The 23,711-nt window shown below is 42.8% G+C and overlaps 9 non-coding genes across 9 annotated transcripts; all 9 read right to left on the bottom strand.

Moving 5' to 3' along the window:
* Positions 1-11,398: 11,398 nt before the first annotated feature.
* Positions 11,399-11,470, bottom strand: trnap-cgg (transfer RNA proline (anticodon CGG)). Its single transcript has one exon. It is a non-coding gene; the product is annotated as a tRNA-Pro (tRNA).
* A 1,386-nt stretch (positions 11,471-12,856) lies between these two features.
* Positions 12,857-12,928, bottom strand: trnap-ugg (transfer RNA proline (anticodon UGG)). Its single transcript has one exon. It is a non-coding gene; the product is annotated as a tRNA-Pro (tRNA).
* A 1,476-nt stretch (positions 12,929-14,404) lies between these two features.
* Positions 14,405-14,476, bottom strand: trnap-agg (transfer RNA proline (anticodon AGG)). Its single transcript has one exon. It is a non-coding gene; the product is annotated as a tRNA-Pro (tRNA).
* Positions 14,477-15,862: 1,386 nt separating this feature from the next.
* trnap-ugg (transfer RNA proline (anticodon UGG)) lies at positions 15,863-15,934 on the bottom strand. Its single transcript has one exon. It is a non-coding gene; the product is annotated as a tRNA-Pro (tRNA).
* Positions 15,935-17,411: 1,477 nt separating this feature from the next.
* trnap-agg (transfer RNA proline (anticodon AGG)) lies at positions 17,412-17,483 on the bottom strand. Its single transcript has one exon. It is a non-coding gene; the product is annotated as a tRNA-Pro (tRNA).
* A 1,403-nt stretch (positions 17,484-18,886) lies between these two features.
* trnap-ugg (transfer RNA proline (anticodon UGG)) lies at positions 18,887-18,958 on the bottom strand. The gene has a single exon. It is a non-coding gene; the product is annotated as a tRNA-Pro (tRNA).
* Positions 18,959-20,435: 1,477 nt separating this feature from the next.
* On the bottom strand, positions 20,436-20,507 carry trnap-agg (transfer RNA proline (anticodon AGG)). The gene has a single exon. It is a non-coding gene; the product is annotated as a tRNA-Pro (tRNA).
* A 1,386-nt stretch (positions 20,508-21,893) lies between these two features.
* trnap-ugg (transfer RNA proline (anticodon UGG)) lies at positions 21,894-21,965 on the bottom strand. The gene has a single exon. It is a non-coding gene; the product is annotated as a tRNA-Pro (tRNA).
* A 1,476-nt stretch (positions 21,966-23,441) lies between these two features.
* On the bottom strand, positions 23,442-23,513 carry trnap-agg (transfer RNA proline (anticodon AGG)). Its single transcript has one exon. It is a non-coding gene; the product is annotated as a tRNA-Pro (tRNA).
* Positions 23,514-23,711: the final 198 nt, after the last annotated feature.

Genomic DNA, 23,711 nt, shown 5'->3' with positions numbered 1-23,711 from the left:
ACCAAAAGTTAAGTATTTTTTTTTAAGTACCAAAATAAGTTAGCGCTTGTACTAATGTATGACCATCACACACATATGTGCTTTTTGAACATCCTATTCCATATTATTATAATAACCTCCACTCTTCTGGGAAGGCTTTTGGGAGTGTGGCTGTGGGGATCTGCTCATTAAGCAGCAAGGAGGCCTTAGGTGCAGTAGGCATTCCAGTTCATCCCAAAGGTGTTCAGTGGGGGTTGAATCATGGCTCTGTGCAGGACTCTTGAGTTCTTCCACTCCAACCTTGGCAAACCATGTCTTCATGGACCTCACTTTGTGCACAGGGACATAGTCATACTGGAACATATTTGGGACTCTGACTTTCAGTGAAGGGAAATTGTAATACTACAACACACAAAGACATCCTACACAATTGTGTGCTTCTAACTTTGTGACAACAGTTTGGGGAAGGCCCAAATTTGGGTGTGATGGTCAGGTGTAAACACACTTTTGGCCCCATAGTACTGTATAGTACTAACTAATACCTGTATTGAATAATATTTATTTAATCTATGACTAAATTAATACATTTAATTACAGAATGTTCTTGAGGTGGGGGCATGGTGGCAATATACAGTATACAGGAGCATGTAAAAAAAAAAAAGAGAATATCCATGATTTAATTCAAAAAGTGGAACTTCCATATATTGTAGATTCATTACACATAATGTGAAATATTTCAAGCCTTTTTTTGTTTTAATCTTGATGATTACGGCTTACAGCTCATGGAAATCAAAAATCCAGTATCTCAGAATATTAGAATAAAGAATTAATAATACAGAAATGTTGACCAGAGAAGAGTTCTAACCAGCTAATTAACTCAAAACACCTACAAAGTTTTAAAGAGCCTTTAATCTCTCAGTCTGGTTCTGTACACACAACCACAAACAATTTTCAGATGAAAGTAAATTTTGCATTTCAGGAAATCAAGGTCCCAGAGTCTGGAGGAAGAGTGGAGAGGCACAGAATCCAAGTTGCTTGAGGTCCTGTCTGAAGTTTCCACAGTCAGTGATGATTTGGGTTGCCATGTCGTCTGCTGGTGTTGGTAAACTGTGTTTTCTCAAGTTGAGAGTCAATGCTGCATCTACCAGGAGATTTTAGAGCACTTTATGCTTCCATCTGCTGACAAGCTTTATGGAGATGCTGATTTCCTTTTCCAGCAGGACTCTGCACCTGCCCACAAAACTACTAGTAACTGGTTTGCTGACCATGGTATTACTGTGCTTGTGCCAGCCAACTCACCTGACCTGAACCCCATAGAGAATCTTTAAGAGACACCAGACCCAACAATACAGACGAGCTGAAGGTAGAGAGCAGTTATGGAAGCCCAGGAGTAACCTGGGCAACCTGGGCTTCCATAACACTTCAGCGGTGCCACAGGCTGATTGCCTCCATGTCACGCCGCATTGATGCTGTAATTCATGCAAAAGGAGCCCCGAAGTATTGAGTGCATAAATTAACATACTTTTCAGAAGGTCAACATTTCTGTATTATAAATTCTTTAGTCTAATATTTTGAGGTACTGGGTTTTTGATTCCCATGAGCTGTAAGCCGTAATGATCTAGATTAAAACAAAAAAAGGCTTGAAATATTTCACTTTATGTGTAATAAATCTAGAATATATGAAAGTTCCACTTTTTCAGTTAAATTACAGAAAAAAAATTTTTTCCACGATTTTCAAATTTTTTGAGCTACACCTGTATATACCAACTATTCACACATATTAACAATTGCAAACATGCTAATTAGTGTAACAATCTTGGTGGAAGCCTACAGGTGCATACCATTTAAGTGTGGTTATCCACTGAAATATTAAGATAAGTCTTAGGCAGGAATATTTTTGGGGGAAAATAAGGACGCATGTGTGTAGCTTTGTAAACATCTGCATGAAGGTTGCATAAAATCTGTTCTATGAGGGTTTTCACATTCTTGGACATATTTCTCTTGTGACCTTCCAGCTCTATTTCACTAGACAGGTGGAACAACTGATGAATCAAATTTCTCATGTTCAGATTAAATGCACTGGAATGTCTGAACCAGTGTCTGCCAAGGGACAAGGCGTAGACAGGACTGCCTGTGATGGCTATAAACCTCTACATAGATATATGGGGGGAACACATAATATTTATTCATAGTCAAATGAAAACCCTAATTTTGTAACCTATCAACTCATCCACATCCAAGAAGGAGGACATGAGACTCTTTAGTAGCATGTAAAGCAGAGAATCATCATTGATCTCCTGTAAGACCATGAAAAAGTTTTAACCATTTGAAGCACCTGGTTCTGCATACTCTGAATAGGCAATATATTGTTTGCATCAATACAGACATTTAGGATTGTGACCAAAAGTAGTTTTATCATCGGGCTATGTTTCAACATCAGGCCGGAGTAATTTTCCCTGGGGTCTTGGTTGAAGTGAGTTTTGTATATATATATATATTGTGTGTATTTTCTGGTAAAACATACAGCAAATAGTTTTTTTCCCAGCTAGAGGAAGGGCATGTGGTAAACAAGGAAAGGAAGTGGCAAGGAAAAACTCCTAGAAATTACATGAGGAAGAAACCTTGACTCAAAAGGAAACCCATCTTCATGGCCAAATGCATCTGTGGTTTGTCTGCCATGGATCAAAATCCTCTAGTGCAGATCCTACAGTTGTCAGCAACCCTGCAGCAGCAGCAACACCAGACTCTCCTCAGCATACAGGAAAATCAACAAGCACTCCTGCCTCAAGTCGTGAATAACCAGGCTGTGGATCAAGCCGCCATTCAACATCTCCTGAACCCTGAGTCTCCCCCTTCCATGTCTGGACCAAGTGCATAAGCAGCTCACCTGCCAGCTTTCTTGTTGGTTTTTAACCATCAAAAGATGGCTGCGGCTGGATCCGATGGACCTGGAGTGAGTGCTGGAGCACATAACACTAGAGCAGTTCATCTCGCAACTACCCTGTGGTACCAAGGAGTCACATATTATTAGGGATCTAATGCTATGATGTGGAGGTACTGCATAAAATGGTGTTTTTCCTCATTTGTAATTATAGTGTTGGACTGAATGCCACTGGCTCTCACTCATTACAATGTCTTGTGTGCTTGTGTGTATACTGTGGTTGTGAGCTGGCTGATATTCTATCAGCCGATATAATTGGCCTGAGAGCTAAGCAGCAGAGCTGTTGTCTCCACTGTCTATTCTCAGTTCACTTCTTCTGGGAAAACAACCTGTCAATGGAGGATACACAGCACATTTGAGTGTGAAATCATACTTTCTGGACCTACAGACAACCAACTCAATGTAAATTGTGTATCTTTTTCCCATTTTCATCCTAATTTTGTTAACGGCCAGTTCCCATTCACCAGCAAGCTGCCCCCTACCATACGAACATAGCAGGGCGGGTGAAAGCATTACTCACCCTCTTCCCCATGCATAAGCTCACAGAAGCCCAAGATTGGCCAGTGTCACTATGACAGGGGACTACTGACAGGGGAGAGAGAGTAGGCCACCCCTCCCACTTAGAGAGCATGGCCTATTTTGCTGTCTTGGACTCCTTGCCCTCCTCCTACTCCTTCTGGGTGATAGGGCAAATGCTTTTCTTTTGCGCCACTCAGGAGCCCCATAAACTGTGTATCAGTTCAAGGTTTTCTGCTTCCCATGCCTCCATGCACAACATGTTAGCATCAGAACAGTCCTAAACCCTCAGTCTTTGGCTTTTGTATAACAGGCCCCTGTGTGTCCAGCATCCTTCTGACCATCATAGTAGTTTGTAGCTAGCAGCTATAGATGAGGACAGTGATCCACAGCCAGGATATCACTGTGCAGCAGGACATTATAGCATAAGCACAAAACCAAAACAAATACGAAGAGTTATGAAAGGTCTCACCTAAAATGTGGAACCAATATTTGCCATGTTGGCTGAGACTGATTTCTCTCCTAAGGTACCGCTGTACAGAGAATATGTATGATTGTGTGCCAATACTCACATCTGAAAAAACACTTACGTTTGAATCACCAATATCATAAGGAGCAACTGTTTGACCATGACCAGACCCTGATTATGATACAGAAGACACATCGGATTCATGGAAAGGATGACCTTCATGTTATTCCAAACCTGATGTGTTCACATCTGGATAATTACAGTAAGTAGCTGAGTGATAATTAAATTACAGTTGTATGCAAATGTACAAATGCTAAAGCATAAAAAGTCCATGGTGCAGGTAGTCCCCCAGAAAACACTGCACACCAACAAGTGTAATACATCTAACACTGCTTTGAGTGCCTGTCTGCTACAGAAGATTTTGTACTTGACTGTGCTTGAAGACATTTCACAAAAATTGGTTATTTACCTGCTCTGTACTACAGAGACAGTTCAAAACCTTTAAGATGTTAACGTGTCCATAAAAATCTGTAATACTTCTTTGTCATGGACAAAGTGAACCTAATTCTAGACCCATACATTGACTTTAGGAAAGAAGTGCTAAACTCCAGTTCTGGGGAACCCCCTCCCAGAAACAGTATGAATTTCTGTACTCCCAACGCAACTGACTCAAATGGCCAGTTGGTTATTAATTCCTTCATGTTTGGCAGGGTCTCTGCATGACTGGTGTTCAGATCTACTGTTGTAGGACATTTACAGTTTTTTTGTTCAAATGAAGACAGGCTTGATTTTAATTAATTTGAGAATATCTCCATTTACAGTAAATTGTTTACATTTTTTTGTTTCACAATGCAACCAAAGTATTGTTGAAAAGATACTGTAAAATAAAATATTTTTTCCTGTATAAGTGACTTTTGATGTGTTCTTTGATCATATTTTACTTGTTGAATAAATAAAATAATATAAATTTTATTATAGCCTTTGTCAGTTTTGGTTATAAGTGTAACATCTATTGTGATGCCTGTGTACACTGTATAGTATAGTAACCTTCATTCAGAGCCAAGGTTGATTTGAAATGTGTATCTTGCATTGTTTTCTGTTGAATTAACTGATTGTTAAAAGTACTAAATTGAAAGAAGATCATACTGTTGTGATTTGGTGATTACAATAAATGTTCTCATTACATGTGTTTTGAAACAATTTTGTGGAAAGAAAATATGCATAACTGTAATGAAAGCATGAGAGCAGGTTTTGAAAGAATGACTAGCTGTGTAACAAGTATAATCAATTCGGAATTTTGTACTAAGGGTTTTTTCGTTTTGTTTTGTTTTGTTTTGTTTTTAAATTACCACTTACTTGTGAAAATAATACCAAAGCAAATAAAAAACTGTAATTGGGATTTATTATGATTGGTCTATCCTGATTGAAAGCTTTTACAGCAATTTGTAGTTATACCTTACAAACCACTTGAAAATCTATAGACATACCGAATGATTAACTGATGAACCATTAAGCTCAGTTGGATTAAATGACAGACAAATGTGTTAAACTGAGCGAGAAAGATGTAAATGAACAGTTTGATAGTAATAGAATTATGAAAGACAGTTACTGTGAATAAAATGTTTATATAGAGAAAACACTTACTATTTGTAGTGAAAGGAATACTTTGTGATTTTGTGTTGTGTACTAACATAATTGAAAATGTGCTGAAATGTTTGAAAAAAAAGTGATTTTTAATGATCTGTTGTGAGATTAGTATTAAGAGTTTTGAAAATTTAACACTTGCTTGTGAAAATTGCATTAAACCAATTAAAAAACTGTAAATGTCACAATGTAAACCTGCAAACCAGGAATAAGACTTAATTTCTGATATAGTAATGAGTACAGCATTATGAGCAATGTGCACAATGGTTCATTCTTATCAGGTTTAAAATGGACAGAAGCAAGCAAATTACCTACAGCCTCAATGGCCTAGATGTTTTTTTTTTTTTTTGTGAAATGAGATTACTTAGTTGTTTGTTTTATTAGCTCCAGTGAAGTATGAACATATACTGAAATACACTATATAACCAAAAGTATGCAGACACCTGGCCACTACACCATATATGTAGATTTCCCTAAAATGTTGGCACAAAGTTGGAAACACACAATTGTATAGGATGTTTTTGTATACTGTGGCATTAAGACTGTAGCATTAGAACTGTAGCACTAAGGGGCCCAAACCTGTTTCAGAATAACAATGCCATAATTACATGATGTTAGCAGGGATATCACATTTTATCTAATGATCATAACATGGGATTTTGGGAAACTTACTCCTGGTTGTGGATTGGTTAGGTATTGCTACTTCTTAAAATCCTTCAAGTGCAGTGCTATGGCTTGTTAGGCATAATTCATAAGGCCAATGTTGTCAATGTTTATGAAATACAAAGGCAATTACATCCCATTCCATATTAGTAATGCAATTAGGCTGTCTAGCCACAACATTAAAATACACCTACCATGGAAACAACTTATGTTGTTACTTTATTACAACATGAGGGAATATGTTGTCCTCCATTTCAAAGTATTTCCATTTAAAACTTAACTGATTAATTTTATTAAAAACCAAACACACCCTTTGGGAAACCACAACAACAAAGTGAAAACATTCCCACCCTTCTGAATCGTGTGTGTGTGTGTGTGTGTGTGTGTGTGTGTGTGTGTGTGTGTGTGTGTGTGTGTGTGTGTGTGTGTGTGTGTGTGTGTGTGTGTGTGTTTATCCTGAAAAACAGCATCAAAAAGATTTTCCACAAGAAAAAGACATGGTAACTTTCATTCAGAAGTCAAGTAATGTATACAGAGACAAAAAAATGCAACAGGATTAAACAAGGATTTTTATTTGACAGCTGGGCTGAGAATCTTTGATAGCAGAGAGATAACTGACCTGATGTATTTATTTATTCTTCAGCTTGTGATGAACTTGTTTGTTGTACAAGATACAAATTACAAAAATACAGATACACTATGTACAAATTATCCACCTTCTCAAATTCACATGCAAAGAGCTAATAGCACTTGCTGATTATGAGGTATGTATAGGGCTATAATAATAAATTATTATTATTTGTTTAGTTCATTGTGAATTTGTATACAGTTAAGAAGGCAATGAATTATATCACTACATAGAAATGGCTAGTGTGATAGACTAAGCTTGAAACTATGCTTCTACTTTTGGGTGAGAACAGTCCCTGGTTGAAATCCCTGATGAGCCCTTACCTTGCTGTTAACTTCTCCTTCTGTAATCGAGGAAATTTTTTCTCATCACCTCAACTGAGATTCATGACATAGTTACTCGATTGCAATTATTTGGCTGCTGGGTTCTCGAGAGGTTCTCTCCAGCAAAGATCAAAACCCAGATGAACCCTTGCTTTCTTCTCAACTTGTTCTTCTGTATTTGAGGGCCATTTTGCTCGGACACCAGTCACCACAAGCAAGCTTTCTGTCATCGTTAGTCGAATGCCATCTTGTGATGTCAACAGTCCAGCTCTGATTAAGGGCTGTGTTGATGCTAGTCTGTTGATCACAAAAGCTCCTTTTCAGGGCACCCACATTTTCGACCTTTGGTTTAGCGTCTTGGTGTACTAACTTCGGCTGTAAAAACCACCAAGCTGTCTACATCACAAACCAAGCTATAAGGACATATGTTAGCAAGGTACAGTGAAATTCCAGCTGTGCATGGGCAGATTGGCTGGTTGGTATGGGGTATGATTCTTGCTTTTGGGTGCGAGAGGTAACGGGGTACCTGATGAGAACGTGCAAACTTGGAAACTCTCTACGTCATCACAGCTTTGTAATAAAACCAATGCTCACCAATGTCACTTTGATCTCTGAAAGGAAAAATTTAAATGGCTAGTAAGATAATAAGATAATATAATACTTTATTAATCCCCAGATGGAGAAATTAGGGTCTCACAGCAGTAGCCAAAAAAAGACAAAAAGAAAAGAAAGAAGAGTTAAAAGAGATAGTAAGGAGAACAATACAGGGATATATAAAAAGTATATACAGGGTGTATAAATACAGTGCATCCAGAAAGTATTCACAGCGCATGAACAGAAATGTTTCTGTACCCTTCCCCAGATCTGTATCTTGATACAATCCTGTCTCGGAGGTCTCCAGACAATTCCTTGGACTTCATGGCTTGGTTTGTGCTCTGACATGCATTGTTAACTGTGGGACCTTATATAGACAGGTGTGTGCCTTTCCAAATCATGTCCAATCAACTGAATTTACCACAGGTGGACTCCAATCAAGTTGTAGAAACATCTCAAGGATGATCAGTGGAAACAGGATGCACCTGAGCTCAATTTTGAGTGTCATGGCAAAGGCTGTGAATGCTTATGTACATGTGATTTTTTTGTTTTTTATTTTTAATACATTTGCACAGATTTCAAACAAACTTCTTTCACGTTGTCATTATGGGGTATTGTTTGTAGAATTTTGAGGAAAATAATGAATTTAATCCATTTTGGAATAAGGCTGTAACATAACAAAATGTGGAAAAAGTGAAGCGCTTTGAATACTTTCCGGATGCACTGTATGTATAGACATAAGCACAAATTCTATATACATTATATATATATATATATATATATATATATACACACACACATACATATGAGCAGTATATACAGCAAGCAACAATGTACAATCCAACTATGCAAGTAGCCCATGTACTTATTGCATATGTACAATACTATATACATATTGCAGCTGTATGGTGTGGACATATAAGAAAAGCTTTGAAGCAGTGATGTGATTTGTGAGCAGTGCAAAAAGTACAGTATGGTACACATATGAAAACAATGTAGCAGTGTATTTGTAGTGTAGTCAAAAGTCAAAAGTAAGGTCAAGGGAGGGGGTGGCTAAGTGTTGTACAGCCTGATGGCTGTCGGCACAAAGGAACATCTGAAGCGTTCCGTCTTGCTCCTCGGGGGAAGAGCCTGTGGCTGAAGGTGCCTTCCATCTGCCGTAGCTCATCATACAGTGGATGAAGAGGATTTCCCAAAATGGACCTGATTTTGATTCTTATTCTCTTCTCCACCACTGTCTCCAGATTGTCCAGTTTGTGACCAACAACAGAGCTGGACTTCTTCACTAACTTGTTGAGATTGTCAGCCTCCCCAGCCTTAATTCCTCCTCCCCAGCATGTTACAGCAAAGAACAGGGCACTGGCTACTACAGACTGATAGAACATCTGCAGTAGCTTGCTGCTCACGTCAAACGACTTGAGCCTCCTTAGAAAGAACAGTCTGCTCTGTCCCTTCTGGTAGAGAGCTTCAGTGTTTTCTGACCAGCCCAGCTTGCTGTTGATGTGCACTCCCAGGAACTTGTATGAGTCCACACCCTATTTTCTCCCCCTGGATTGTAATAGGTTTTGGGGACTTTCTGTTTCGGCGGGTAGTCCACTATCAGTTCTTTGATCTTGCCGATATTGAGCTGAAGATGGTTATCCTCAGACCATCTGACAAAGCTCTCCATTACGGCTCTGTACTCGTCCTCCATAGTTGAGAAAAAAGCAAGGGCTCAGATTGGTTTTGAACCTTTCTGGAGAGAACCTCTTGAGAGCCAAGCAGCCAGATCATCATGTGCCCCACAGATGCTCAATAGGGTTTAGGTCTGGAGACATGCTTGGCCAGTCCATCACCTTCACCCTCAGCTTCTTTAGCAAAGCAGTGGTCATCTTGGAGGTGTGTTTGGGGTCATTATCATGCTGGAATACTGCATACTGATCATGCTCTGCTTCAGTATGTTACAGTACATGTTGGCATTCATGGTTCACTCAATGAATAGACGTATGAGTACTGCCAGCATTGCTGCAGAGGTTGAAGGGGTGTGGGTTCAGCCTGTCAATGCTCAGACCATATGCTGCACACTGCATCAAATTGCTCTGCATGGCTGTCATCCCAGAAGGAAGGCTCCTCTAAAGATGATGCACAAGAAAGCTCAGAAACAGTTTGCTGAAGACAAGCAGACTAAGGACATGGATTACTGGAAACAAGATAAACTTATTTGGTTCAGATGGTGTCAAGCTTGTCTGGCAACAACCAGGTGAAGAGTACAAAGACAAGTATGTCTTGCCTACAGTCAAGCATGGTGGTGGGAGTGTCATGGTCTGGTTCTGCATGAGTGCTGCCGGCACTGGGGAGCTACAGTTCATTGAGGGAACCATGAATGCCAACATGTACTGAGACATACTGAAGCAGAGCATGATCCCATCCCTTCCAAGACTGGGCCGCAGGGCAATATTCCAGCATGATAATGACCCCAAACACACCTCCAAGATGACCACTGCCTTGCTAAAGAAGCTGAGGGTGAAGGTGATGGACTAAACCCTACTGAGCATCTGTGGGGCATCCTCAAACGTAAGGTGGAGGAGCAGAAGGTCTCTAACATCCACCCGCTCTGTGATGTCATCATGGAGGACTGCAAGAGGACTCCAGTGGCAACTTGTGAAGCTTTGGTGAACTCCATGCCCAAGAGGGTTAAGGCACTGCTGGAAAATAATGGTGGCCACACAAAATATTGACAATTTGGGCCCAATTCGGACATTTTCACTTAGGGGTGTACTCACTTTTGTTGCCAGCGGTTTAGACATTAATGGCTGTGTCTTGAGTTATTTTGAGGGGACAACAAATTTACACTGATATCCATGCTGTACACTCACTTCTTTACATTGTAGCAAAGTGTCATTTCTTCAGTGTTGTCACATGAAAAGATATAATCAAATATTTACAAAAATGTGAGGGGTGTACTCACTTTTGTGAGATACTGTGATCATCAGACTAGCATCAACACAGTCCTTAATCAGAGCTGGACTGTTGACATCATAAGATGGCATTGGACTAACGATGACGGATAGCTTGCTTGCGGTGTTGGTGTCCGAGCGCAACAGCCCTCAGATACAGACGGACAAGTTGAGGAAAAAGCAAGGGCTCATCCTGGTTTGGAACCTTTCTGGAGAGAACCTCTTGAGAGCCAAGCAGCCAGATCATCATGAAGCTCGGTTGAGGTGACGAGCAAAAATTTCCTCGATTACAGAAGGAAGAGTCAACTGCAAGGTAAGGGCTCATCAGGGATTTCAACCCGAGACAACTCTCACCCAGCATTAGAATCATACCCCTAGACCAACGAGTGAAATAGCCTATCTGGTTGTTTCACCTCAAGGCACTGTTATTTTTGTTCATTTAAACATGCACAGGTTAGCACTGGTTTTATTACAAAGCTGTGATGACGTAGAGAGTTCGCAAGTTCTCGTCACCTAACTTGGCCCTCCACGATGCTAACCAATAGTGAGACCAAAGCGGAAAGGGGTTGTCCCTGACGTTGGACTTCCCTGAAAGGTGTCAGAGCAAAAAGGAAGCAGGGTATGGAAGAACAAAAGCACCGATTTGCACCTCTCATGAACTGAGCAGCCAAGCCACCCAAAGCTAGACTATTCGACGTAACACTCAGGCTCATCCGGGATTTGAACCCGGGACCTCTCGCACCCGAAGCGAGAATCATACCACTAGACCAACGAGCCAAGCTACCCCCAGACACTGCACCATGGACCACTGGAGTTCCACTGTACCCTGCAAATGTATGTCCTTACAGTTCTGCAGGTTCATGCTAATAGTTTGAGATGGTTGCACAAGATATTACTGTGAAAGATGTGAACGATGACGGTAAAGCTTGCTCGTGGTGACTAGTATGACCAAAATGAAACTCTGTTACAGAAGGACAAGTTGAGAAACAAGCAAGCTCCCATCTTGGTTTTGCACCTTGTTAGAACTCGTGAGAACCAAGCAGTCAAGCAAGAACCAAGCAGACAGCTCTTGGCGTTCGAGTAACTACATCGCGGTTGAATTGAAGGGCAATAGTTCCCTCGATTACAGAGGGACAAGTTAAAAGGAAGGTAAGAGCTCATTCAGGATTTCAACCGGGGACATCTCACACACAAAGTCAGAATCAAATCCCTCGCCCAACAAGCTAAACGGCCAATCTGGCTGTCTCAACCTTAGTCCATGACACAAGCCATTTCAATGTAGTGGTATAGGTGCCTGCTACAATTATTTTTGTTTTTTTCAGAGATCAATATGATATCGTTGAGCACTGGTTTTATTTCAAAGCTGTGATGACGAAGAGAGTTTGCAAGTTCTCATCACCGAAGTTGGTCCTCCAAGGTGCTAACCAATAGGGAGACTAAACCTGAAAGGGGAGTCCTTGCAAATGGGCTTCCCAGAATAGTGTTTTGCGCAAAACGGTCGTCAGATTCAGAAGGGCATGTTCAGACAAAAGCCAGGGCTGGTATGGGATTTGAACCTGGCTGGAGAGAACCTCTTGACATTCACTGTGTCATGAAGCTCGGTTGCGGTGACGAGCAAAAAATTTCCTTGATTACAGAACGACGAGTTAACAGCAAGGAAAGGGCTCATTAGGGATTTCAACCCGGGACCACTCTCACCCAAAATTAGAATTATACCCCTAGACCATCAAGCCAAATCCCTTATCAGGCTGGTTTACCTCAAGGTACTTTTGTTTTTGCTCATTTCCACTTGCACAACCGTCATAACATAGACAAGACTAGACATCCTAGAAAGTTCTACTTTCCTTTCCAATATGGCTCCAAGCTTAGGTCATCACACTAGCCATTTCAATTTAGTGGTATCGGTGCCCGCTACAGTTATTTTTTGCTTTTGTCTTTAGAGATCAAAGTAACATGGCTGAGCACTGGTTTTATTACACAGCTAGGGTTGCGTGGTGAAACGGGCGTTCCCTAAACATGGACGTTCCCTAAACACGGGCTTCCCTGAAAGGTGTACTGAGCAAAACTGGGCTGGGCTGCAGAAGGACAAGCTCATTCCAACCTTCTTGGATCACTCACGAACAAAGCAAGAACCAAATACAGACTGATCAGCTTGGAGAGCTTGGGCTCGTCCGGGAGTTGAACCCGGGACCTCTCGCACCCAAAGCGAGAATCATACCCCTAGACCAACGAGCCACAGACAGCCCACCCATCACTCTACCTTGCTAATATATGGCCTTATTGTTGTGCGGGTTCACGCTCAACTTTTGAGGTAGTTGCACAAGATATTACTCTCTTAGAATTTTCAAGTCACCTATGCTTTTTTCAGGAAATATGTAGGGCTTTGCTGCTTTCGCTCTATTCAAACAGGGCTATAACTAATTGTTTTGGGAGATGGGAGATATCCCGAAGCAGGGTTTTTGATTCCCCAGAAAGTCGCAACAAGCTATCCCCTATCATAACCAGCAAAAAAAAAAAAAACCTTGTTTATTGAGCCACGATTTATTACCACTGCAATAATTCCATCAACTACATTCTGTTGGATAGGGGACATCCCCAACCAGTGTTCTTTAGACTGATTTTGTCTGAATTAGGTTATTTTTGTTATTCAGAGATGGACACTTCCAGGTACAATCCCAAGAACACAAAGGGAGCCAATATTACGCGGTAGGAACTCGGAACTTACGTTGTCCTCATGGTTAGTGTGCAAGATGCTCCTTTCATCCTCTATTGGAACATTGCTGAAAATGATTTCTTCTGGAATTTGCATTCCCTGAAAAGGGCCTCTGTGATAAGCAGTCAAGCATAAATGCGCTCCTTATTCACAGCTGGATTCTTCACGTCACAAGATGGTCTCGGCCAGCATTCGACTAACTGTCTTGTGAAACTTGTTTTGTGACATGGAGAGCTTGCTGGTTCTTACAGCCGAAGTTGGTACGCCAAGACACTAAACCAAAGGTAGAAAGCGTGGACACCCTGAAAAGGGGCTTTTGTGATCATCAGACTAGCATCAACACAGTCCTTAATCAGAGCTGGACTGTTGACATCATAAGATGGCATTGGACTAACGATGACGGATAGCTTGCTTGCGGTGTTGGTGTCCGAGCGCAACAGCCCTCAGATACAGACGGACAAGTTGAGGAAAAAGCAAGGGCTCATCCTGGTTTGGAACCTTTCTGGAGAGAACCTCTTGACAGCCAAGCAGCCAGATCATCATGAAGCTCGGTTGAGGTGACGAGCAAAAATTTCCTCGATTACAGAAGGAAGAGTCAACTGCAAGGTAAGGGCTCATCAGGGATTTCAACCCGAGACATCTCTCACCCAGCATTAGAATCATACCCCTAGACCAACGAGTGAAATAGCCTATCTGGTTGTTTCACCTCAACGCACTGTTATTTTTGTTCATTTAAACATGCACAGGTTAGCACTGGTTTTATTACAAAGCTGTGATGACGTAGAGAGTTCGCAAGTTCTCGTCACCTAAGTTGGCCCTCCACGATGCTAACCAATAGTGAGACCAAAGCGGAAAGGGGTTGTCCCTGACGTTGGACTTCCCTGAAAGGTGTCAGAGCAAAAAGGAAGCAGGGTATGGAAGAACAAAAGCACCGATTTGCACCTCTCATGAACTGAGCAGCCAAGCCACCCAGAGCTAGACTATTCGACGTAACACTCGGGCTCATCCGGGATTTGAACCCGGGACCTCTCGCACCCTAAGCGAGAATCATACCACTAGACCAACGAGCCAAACTGCCCCCAAACACTGCACCATGGACCACTGGAGTTCCACTGTACCCTGCAAATGTATGTCCTTACAGTTCTGCAGGTTCATGCTAATAGTTTGAGATGGTTGCACAAGATATTACTGTGAAAGATGTGAACGATGACGGTAAAGCTTGCTCGTGGTGACTAGTATGACCAAAATGAAACTCTGTTACAGAAGGACAAGTTGAGAAACAAGCAAGCTCCCATCTTGGTTTTGCACCTTGTTAGAACTCGTGAGAACCAAGCAGTCAAGCAAGAACCAAGCAGACAGCTCTTGGCGTTCGAGTAACTACATCGCGGTTGAATTGAAGGGCAATAGTTCCCTCGATTACAGAGGGACAAGTTAAAAGGAAGGTAAGAGCTCATTCAGGATTTCAACCGGGGACATCTCACACACAAAGTCAGAATCAAATCCCTCGCCCAACAAGCTAAACGGCCAATCTGGCTGTCTCAACCTTAGTCCATGACACAAGCCATTTCAATGTAGTGGTATAGGTGCCTGCTACAATTATTTTTGTTTTTTTCAGAGATCAATATGATATCGTTGAGCACTGGTTTTATTTCAAAGCTGTGATGACGAAGAGAGTTTGCAAGTTCTCATCACCGAAGTTGGTCCTCCAAGGTGCTAACCAATAGGGAGACTAAACCTGAAAGGGGAGTCCTTGCAAATGGGCTTCCCAGAATAGTGTTTTGCGCAAAACGGTCGTCAGATTCAGAAGGGCACGTTCAGACAAAAGCAAGGGCTGGTATGGGATTTGAACCTGGCTGGAGAGAACCTCTTGACATTCACTGTGTCATGAAGCTCGGTTGCGGTGACGAGCAAAAAATTTCCTTGATTACAGAACGACGAGTTAACAGCAAGGAAAGGGCTCATTAGGGATTTCAACCCGGGACCACTCTCACCCAAAATTAGAATTATACCCCTAGACCATCAAGCCAAATCCCTTATCAGGCTGGTTTACCTCAAGGTACTTTTGTTTTTGCTCATGTCCACTTGCACAACCGTCATAACATAGACAAGACTAGACATCCTAGAAAGTTCTACTTTCCTTTCCAATATGGCTCCAAGCTTAGGTCATCACACTAGCCATTTCAATTTAGTGGTATCGGTGCCCGCTACAGTTATTTTTTGCTTTTGTCTTTAGAGATCAAAGTAACATGGCTGAGCACTGGTTTTATTACACAGCTAGGGTTGCGTGGTGAAACGGGCGTTCCCTAAACATGGACGTTCCCTAAACACGGGCTTCCCTGAAAGGTGTACTGAGCAAAACTGGGCTGGGCTGCAGAAGGACAAGCTTATTCCAACCTTCTTGGATCACTCACGAACAAAGCAAGAACCAAATACAGACTGATCAGCTTGGAGGGCTTGGGCTCGTCCGGGAGTTGAACCCGGGACCTCTCGCACCCAAAGCGAGAATCATACCCCTAGACCAACGAGCCACAGACAGCCCACGCATCACTCTACCTTGCTAATATATGGCCTTATTGTTGTGCGGGTTCACGCTCAACTTTTGAGGTAGTTGCACAAGATATTACTCTCTTAGAATTTTCAAGTCACCTATGCTTTTTTCAGGAAATATGTAGGGCTTTGCTGCTTTCGCTCTATTCAAACAGGGCTATAACTAATTGTTTTGGGAGATGGGAGATATCCCGAAGCAGGGTTTTTGATTCCCCAGAAAGTCGCAACAAGCTATCCCCTATCATAACCAGCAAAAAAAAAAAAAACCTTGTTTATTGAGCCACGATTTATTACCACTGCAATAATTCCATCAACTACATTCTGTTGGATAGGGGACATCCCCAACCAGTGTTCTTTAGACTGATTTTGTCTGAATTAGGTTATTTTTGTTATTCAGAGATGGACACTTCCAGGTACAATCCCAAGAACACAAAGGGAGCCAATATTACGCGGTAGGAACTCGGAACTTACGTTGTCCTCATGGTTAGTGTGCAAGATGCTCCTTTCATCCTCTATTGGAACATTGCTGAAAATGATTTCTTCTGGAATTTGCATTCCCTGAAAAGGGCCTCTGTGATAAGCAGTCAAGCATAAATGCGCTCCTTATTCACAGCTGGATTCTTCACGTCACAAGATGGTCTCGGCCAGCATTCGACTAACTGTCTTGTGAAACTTGTTTTGTGACATGGAGAGCTTGCTGGTTCTTACAGCCGAAGTTGGTACGCCAAGACACTAAACCAAAGGTAGAAAGCGTGGACACCCTGAAAAGGGGCTTTTGTGATCATCAGACTAGCATCAACACAGTCCTTAATCAGAGCTGGACTGTTGACATCATAAGATGGCATTGGACTAACGATGACGGATAGCTTGCTTGCGGTGTTGGTGTCCGAGAGCAACAGCCCTCAGATACAGAAGGACAAGTTGAGGATAAAGCAAGGGCTCATCCTGGTTTGGAACCTTTCTGGAGAGAACCTCTTGAGAGCCAAGCAGCCAGATCATCATGAAGCTCGGTTGAGGTGACGAGCAAAAATTTCCTCGATTACAGAAGGAAGAGTCAACTGCAAGGTAAGGGCTCATCAGGGATTTCAACCCGAGACATCTCTCACCCAGCATTAGAATCATACCCCTAGACCAACGAGTGAAATAGCCTATCTGGTTGTTTTTACCTCAACGCACTGTTATTTTTGTTCATTTAAACATGCACAGGTTAGCACTGGTTTTATTACAAAGCTGTGATGACGTAGAGAGTTCGCAAGTTCTCGTCACCTAAGTTGGCCCTCCACGATGCTAACCAATAGTGAGACCAAAGCGGAAAGGGGTTGTCCCTGACGTTGGACTTCCCTGAAAGGTGTCAGAGCAAAAAGGAAGCAGGGTATGGAAGAACAAAAGCACCGATTTGCACCTCTCATGAACTGAGCAGCCAAGCCACCCAGAGCTAGACTATTCGACGTAACACTCGGGCTCATCCGGGATTTGAACCCGGGACCTCTCGCACCCTAAGCGAGAATCATACCACTAGACCAACGAGCCAAACTGCCCCCACACACTGCACCATGGACCACTGGAGTTCCACTGTACCCTGCAAATGTATGTCCTTACAGTTCTGCAGGTTCATGCTAATAGTTTGAGATGGTTGCACAAGATATTACTGTGAAAGATGTGAACGATGACGGTAAAGCTTGCTCGTGGTGACTAGTATGACCAAAATGAAACTCTGTTACAGAAGGACAAGTTGAGAAACAAGCAAGCTCCCATCTTGGTTTTGCACCTTGTTAGAACTCGTGAGAACCAAGCAGTCAAGCAAGAACCAAGCAGACAGCTCTTGGCGTTCGAGTAACTACATCGCGGTTGAATTGAAGGGCAATAGTTCCCTCGATTACAGAGGGACAAGTTAAAAGGAAGGTAAGAGCTCATTCAGGATTTCAACCGGGGACATCTCACACACAAAGTCAGAATCAAATCCCTCGCCCAACAAGCTAAACGGCCAATCTGGCTGTCTCAACCTTAGTCCATGACACAAGCCATTTCAATGTAGTGGTATAGGTGCCTGCTACAATTATTTTTGTTTTTTTCAGAGATCAATATGATATCGTTGAGCACTGGTTTTATTTCAAAGCTGTGATGACGAAGAGAGTTTGCAAGTTCTCATCACCGAAGTTGGTCCTCCAAGGTGCTAACCAATAGGGAGACTAAACCTGAAAGGGGAGTCCTTGCAAATGGGCTTCCCAGAATAGTGTTTTGCGCAAAACGGTCGTCAGATTCAGAAGGGCACGTTCAGACAAAAGCAAGGGCTGGTATGGGATTTGAACCTGGCTGGAGAGAACCTCTTGACATTCACTGTGTCATGAAGCTCGGTTGCGGTGACGAGCAAAAAATTTCCTTGATTACAGAACGACGAGTTAACAGCAAGGAAAGGGCTCATTAGGGATTTCAACCCGGGACCACTCTCACCCAAAATTAGAATTATACCCCTAGACCATCAAGCCAAATCCCTTATCAGGCTGGTTTACCTCAAGGTACTTTTGTTTTTGCTCATTTCCACTTGCACAACCGTCATAACATAGACAAGACTAGACATCCTAGAAAGTTCTACTTTCCTTTCCAATATGGCTCCAAGCTTAGGTCATCACACTAGCCATTTCAATTTAGTGGTATCGGTGCCCGCTACAGTTATTTTTTGCTTTTGTCTTTAGAGATCAAAGTAACATGGCTGAGCACTGGTTTTATTACACAGCTAGGGTTGCGTGGTGAAACGGGCGTTCCCTAAACATGGACGTTCCCTAAACACGGACGTTCCCTAAACACGGGCTTCCCTGAAAGGTGTACTGAGCAAAACTGGGCTGGGCTGCAGAAGGACAAGCTTATTCCAACCTTCTTGGATCACTCACGAACAAAGCAAGAACCAAATACAGACTGATCAGCTTGGAGGGCTTGGGCTCGTCCGGGAGTTGAACCCGGGACCTCTCGCACCCAAAGCGAGAATCATACCCCTAGACCAACGAGCCACAGACAGCCCACCCATCACTCTACCTTGCTAATATATGGCCTTATTGTTGTGCGGGTTCACGCTCAACTTTTGAGGTAGTTGCACAAGATATTACTCTCTTAGAATTTTCAAGTCACCTATGCTTTTTTCAGGAAATATGTAGGGCTTTGCTGCTTTCGCTCTATTCAAACAGGGCTATAACTAATTGTTTTGGGAGATGGGAGATATCCCGAAGCAGGGTTTTTGATTCCCCAGAAAGTCGCAACAAGCTATCCCCTATCATAACCAGCAAAAAAAAAAAAAACCTTGTTTATTGAGCCACGATTTATTACCACTGCAATAATTCCATCAACTACATTCTGTTGGATAGGGGACATCCCCAACCAGTGTTCTTTAGACTGATTTTGTCTGAATTAGGTTATTTTTGTTATTCAGAGATGGACACTTCCAGGTACAATCCCAAGAACACAAAGGGAGCCAATATTACGCGGTAGGAACTCGGAACTTACGTTGTCCTCATGGTTAGTGTGCAAGATGCTCCTTTCATCCTCTATTGGAACATTGCTGAAAATGATTTCTTCTGGAATTTGCATTCCCTGAAAAGGGCCTCTGTGATAAGCAGTCAAGCATAAATGCGCTCCTTATTCACAGCTGGATTCTTCACGTCACAAGATGGTCTCGGCCAGCATTCGACTAACTGTCTTGTGAAACTTGTTTTGTGACATGGAGAGCTTGCTGGTTCTTACAGCCGAAGTTGGTACGCCAAGACACTAAACCAAAGGTAGAAAGCGTGGACACCCTGAAAAGGGGCTTTTGTGATCATCAGACTAGCATCAACACAGTCCTTAATCAGAGCTGGACTGTTGACATCATAAGATGGCATTGGACTAACGATGACGGATAGCTTGCTTGCGGTGTTGGTGTCCGAGAGCAACAGCCCTCAGATACAGAAGGACAAGTTGAGGATAAAGCAAGGGCTCATCCTGGTTTGGAACCTTTCTGGAGAGAACCTCTTGAGAGCCAAGCAGCCAGATCATCATGAAGCTCGGTTGAGGTGACGAGCAAAAATTTCCTCGATTACAGAAGGAAGAGTCAACTGCAAGGTAAGGGCTCATCAGGGATTTCAACCCGAGACATCTCTCACCCAGCATTAGAATCATACCCCTAGACCAACGAGTGAAATAGCCTATCTGGTTGTTTTTACCTCAACGCACTGTTATTTTTGTTCATTTAAACATGCACAGGTTAGCACTGGTTTTATTACAAAGCTGTGATGACGTAGAGAGTTCGCAAGTTCTCGTCACCTAAGTTGGCCCTCCACGATGCTAACCAATAGTGAGACCAAAGCGGAAAGGGGTTGTCCCTGACGTTGGACTTCCCTGAAAGGTGTCAGAGCAAAAAGGAAGCAGGGTATGGAAGAACAAAAGCACCGATTTGCACCTCTCATGAACTGAGCAGCCAAGCCACCCAGAGCTAGACTATTCGACGTAACACTCGGGCTCATCCGGGATTTGAACCCGGGACCTCTCGCACCCTAAGCGAGAATCATACCACTAGACCAACGAGCCAAACTGCCCCCAGACACTGCACCATGGACCACTGGAGTTCCACTGTACCCTGCAAATGTATGTCCTTACAGTTCTGCAGGTTCATGCTAATAGTTTGAGATGGTTGCACAAGATATTACTGTGAAAGATGTGAACGATGACGGTAAAGCTTGCTCGTGGTGACTAGTATGACCAAAATGAAACTCTGTTACAGAAGGACAAGTTGAGAAACAAGCAAGCTCCCATCTTGGTTTTGCACCTTGTTAGAACTCGTGAGAACCAAGCAGTCAAGCAAGAACCAAGCAGACAGCTCTTGGCGTTCGAGTAACTACATCGCGGTTGAATTGAAGGGCAATAGTTCCCTCGATTACAGAGGGACAAGTTAAAAGGAAGGTAAGAGCTCATTCAGGATTTCAACCGGGGACATCTCACACACAAAGTCAGAATCAAATCCCTCGCCCAACAAGCTAAACGGCCAATCTGGCTGTCTCAACCTTAGTCCATGACACAAGCCATTTCAATGTAGTGGTATAGGTGCCTGCTACAATTATTTTTGTTTTTTTCAGAGATCAATATGATATCGTTGAGCACTGGTTTTATTTCAAAGCTGTGATGACGAAGAGAGTTTGCAAGTTCTCATCACCGAAGTTGGTCCTCCAAGGTGCTAACCAATAGGGAGACTAAACCTGAAAGGGGAGTCCTTGCAAATGGGCTTCCCAGAATAGTGTTTTGCGCAAAACGGTCGTCAGATTCAGAAGGGCACGTTCAGACAAAAGCAAGGGCTGGTATGGGATTTGAACCTGGCTGGAGAGAACCTCTTGACATTCACTGTGTCATGAAGCTCGGTTGCGGTGACGAGCAAAAAATTTCCTTGATTACAGAACGACGAGTTAACAGCAAGGAAAGGGCTCATTAGGGATTTCAACCCGGGACCACTCTCACCCAAAATTAGAATTATACCCCTAGACCATCAAGCCAAATCCCTTATCAGGCTGGTTTACCTCAAGGTACTTTTGTTTTTGCTCATGTCCACTTGCACAACCGTCATAACATAGACAAGACTAGACATCCTAGAAAGTTCTACTTTCCTTTCCAATATGGCTCCAAGCTTAGGTCATCACACTAGCCATTTCAATTTAGTGGTATCGGTGCCCGCTACAGTTATTTTTTGCTTTTGTCTTTAGAGATCAAAGTAACATGGCTGAGCACTGGTTTTATTACACAGCTAGGGTTGCGTGGTGAAACGGGCGTTCCCTAAACATGGACGTTCCCTAAACACGGGCTTCCCTGAAAGGTGTACTGAGCAAAACTGGGCTGGGCTGCAGAAGGACAAGCTTATTCCAACCTTCTTGGATCACTCACGAACAAAGCAAGAACCAAATACAGACTGATCAGCTTGGAGGGCTTGGGCTCGTCCGGGAGTTGAACCCGGGACCTCTCGCACCCAAAGCGAGAATCATACCCCTAGACCAACGAGCCACAGACAGCCCACGCATCACTCTACCTTGCTAATATATGGCCTTATTGTTGTGCGGGTTCACGCTCAACTTTTGAGGTAGTTGCACAAGATATTACTCTCTTAGAATTTTCAAGTCACCTATGCTTTTTTCAGGAAATATGTAGGGCTTTGCTGCTTTCGCTCTATTCAAACAGGGCTATAACTAATTGTTTTGGGAGATGGGAGATATCCCGAAGCAGGGTTTTTGATTCCCCAGAAAGTCGCAACAAGCTATCCCCTATCATAACCAGCAAAAAAAAAAAAAACCTTGTTTATTGAGCCACGATTTATTACCACTGCAATAATTCCATCAACTACATTCTGTTGGATAGGGGACATCCCCAACCAGTGTTCTTTAGACTGATTTTGTCTGAATTAGGTTATTTTTGTTATTCAGAGATGGACACTTCCAGGTACAATCCCAAGAACACAAAGGGAGCCAATATTACGCGGTAGGAACTCGGAACTTACGTTGTCCTCATGGTTAGTGTGCAAGATGCTCCTTTCATCCTCTATTGGAACATTGCTGAAAATGATTTCTTCTGGAATTTGCATTCCCTGAAAAGGGCCTCTGTGATAAGCAGTCAAGCATAAATGCGCTCCTTATTCACAGCTGGATTCTTCACGTCACAAGATGGTCTCGGCCAGCATTCGACTAACTGTCTTGTGAAACTTGTTTTGTGACATGGAGAGCTTGCTGGTTCTTACAGCCGAAGTTGGTACGCCAAGACACTAAACCAAAGGTAGAAAGCGTGGACACCCTGAAAAGGGGCTTTTGTGATCATCAGACTAGCATCAACACAGTCCTTAATCAGAGCTGGACTGTTGACATCATAAGATGGCATTGGACTAACGATGACGGATAGCTTGCTTGCGGTGTTGGTGTCCGAGAGCAACAGCCCTCAGATACAGAAGGACAAGTTGAGGATAAAGCAAGGGCTCATCCTGGTTTGGAACCTTTCTGGAGAGAACCTCTTGAGAGCCAAGCAGCCAGATCATCATGAAGCTCGGTTGAGGTGACGAGCAAAAATTTCCTCGATTACAGAAGGAAGAGTCAACTGCAAGGTAAGGGCTCATCAGGGATTTCAACCCGAGACATCTCTCACCCAGCATTAGAATCATACCCCTAGACCAACGAGTGAAATAGCCTATCTGGTTGTTTTACCTCAACGCACTGTTATTTTTGTTCATTTAAACATGCACAGGTTAGCACTGGTTTTATTACAAAGCTGTGATGACGTAGAGAGTTCGCAAGTTCTCGTCACCTAAGTTGGCCCTCCACGATGCTAACCAATAGTGAGACCAAAGCGGAAAGGGGTTGTCCCTGACGTTGGACTTCCCTGAAAGGTGTCAGAGCAAAAAGGAAGCAGGGTATGGAAGAACAAAAGCACCGATTTGCACCTCTCATGAACTGAGCAGCCAAGCCACCCAGAGCTAGACTATTCGACGTAACACTCGGGCTCATCCGGGATTTGAACCCGGGACCTCTCGCACCCTAAGCGAGAATCATACCACTAGACCAACGAGCCAAACTGCCCCCAGACACTGCACCATGGACCACTGGAGTTCCACTGTACCCTGCAAATGTATGTCCTTACAGTTCTGCAGGTTCATGCTAATAGTTTGAGATGGTTGCACAAGATATTACTGTGAAAGATGTGAACGATGACGGTAAAGCTTGCTCGTGGTGACTAGTATGACCAAAATGAAACTCTGTTACAGAAGGA

Source organism: Ictalurus furcatus, chromosome 13, assembly GCF_023375685.1.
Source record: "Ictalurus furcatus strain D&B chromosome 13, Billie_1.0, whole genome shotgun sequence".
Taxonomy (NCBI): domain Eukaryota; kingdom Metazoa; phylum Chordata; class Actinopteri; order Siluriformes; family Ictaluridae; genus Ictalurus; species Ictalurus furcatus.
Note: the sequence above shows the minus strand (reverse complement) of the source record. Positions and strands in the feature narration are given on the sequence as shown.